Consider the following 2,109-nt stretch of genomic DNA (forward strand, 5'->3'; position numbering starts at 1 on the left):
CCTGGTATAGTTGAAGGTGAAACAGACGGGAAGCATCAGATCCTACAGAGTAGTAGTTCATAATATTGCGCACTGTCAGTGAATCTGACATCGATTACACTGCCGGGGTGAGGAGTTCAGCGTTTTGTATGGGTGAAAATGAAAAGTTGCGGAAAAATAACGGGAAAACAAACAAACAAACAACCACTCTCTTTTCAGTGATTGTGAGCTCATGTGCGCACAACTTTGTTTGTGTTTATATGCATGCTTGTGCACATACAGAAAGGCACACCAGCAGGCACAAACAAATAGCCGAGAACACAACTCAGGTGGCCCATTTTCTGTAACCCGTTAAGGTTAATACATAATGAGCACTGTTACTTTGTTTTTTAAACATAATAATAATAATAATAATAATTATGTTTAATGTTCCGGGATTTTGGAATCATTCTTATCTGTGATCACGCAATCGCTTTGCAGCTGGCTGGTCCCTCTAACATCATATCCAAGTTCATCAGATACTACAGCAGTCCAGGAATCCCGGTGCACGAGTTCCTGAAATACCACAATAGCGATAATAATAGCTATCCTTTCCCCCAAATCGTAGCTCAGCAAACCATGCAGAATGACTCACTGATGGACAAAAACACAACTCCGTCTTCTGAGTAAAATCCGTGAACTTCAGCATTGATAAAGGGATCATGGTGGGCTCCATCTACTGGACCGCTGTCACATAAGTGTCTACTTAAGTTGAGTAAAGGCAACTGAATTCACAGTGCACAAAGCAGTTTCATGCATCAGGCCTGCTTTCTGTTTCTATTTTTAGATGTAGTGATGTTGAATTCACAGTTCAACTAGTTGGACTTGTGTGCAGCTGTTTTCCATCTCCTCAGGACACACTCTTTACATTTGATCCTGAAAATGTGTATCTACATTTATATCTTCATACTTTTGTTCATTAGCTGTATACTGCACTGTGTGAGTCTAACCGTACTCAGGTGTAACTGTCAGTGTGAAACGATGATGCTCTAATGTCTGCTGCTGCTAAAGAACAGCCAATAATAAATAATAAACAGACAATAATATAAATCCATGTAAGGAGCTTAGTCAGAAACTTGATTATCATAACCTGATGATAGCAGACAAGTTTCAGACAAAAACAAATAATATGGAGAGTTACTAACACCTCAAACACCGTCTCCTCATCCATCACAGAAATCCTCACTGCAGCTGGTCGGTGTTCACTTCATCACAGCCACAAACAGATAAATAAATCAATCCTCAGCCTCTGAAACTCAACTGTGTCAGCAGCTGCGCCCTCAGGTTTATGCAGGAATAAAACTAATACTCGTGTGTCTGCAGGGATCGGCTGTCCAGTTCCTCGGATCCCTGCAGAGGATATTGGAAGACCATATGTGGGCCACACGGATCCTGTGTGGCGCCCTGGTCTTCCCCACCATCACCACCATCGTAGGGAAAACTCATGTTCAGCGGCGTCAACTCAAACCTGCAGAGGACCTGGTGGGTCCAAATACACTTACACTGTCAACAAGCATGATCAAAATTGTTTTGCACATGGCTTTGATGAGCAGGATAAAACCCTGGTACCTAAGTCATCTCCAATTTTCAAAATCCATCACAGTGCTCCTGTTTCAGTTAAATACTGTGAGGTAATGCTCAAGTTTAGCCACAATTTCTGGCAAATGTATTGAAATGTTGAGATATTAGGACGGATGAATATAGAGCTCTGATTTGAGTGAACCGACCAAAACAGTTTGGTTTATAAGACGTGAAGCCTAATGTATCAAACTCCTTTGTTCATGTGTAAATAACGTGGCTTTGAATTAACAAGTTATTGCTGAGATGAGAATCTGAGTGAGAGAGCCTGTTTAACACACTGTATAACCAACCACCTGGAATATTTAACCTGCACATGTCAACTTCTGTACAGGTGTTCTGAGATCTGCAGACTAAACCTTTCCCATCAGATCTCCTCTCTGCCGAGAGGCTGAACTGTTGTGCACACGATGCTTCTAACGTTAGACTTCTACAGTATGAGCTCTGTAAATAAATGTATTTTCCAAATGTTGACGTGCACGTGTTGAGACTGGAAAAGTGGGACAGACGAGC

This window comes from Rhamphochromis sp. 'chilingali' (genome assembly GCF_963969265.1).
Source record: "Rhamphochromis sp. 'chilingali' genome assembly, chromosome: 20".
Lineage (NCBI taxonomy): Eukaryota > Metazoa > Chordata > Actinopteri > Cichliformes > Cichlidae > Rhamphochromis > Rhamphochromis sp. 'chilingali'.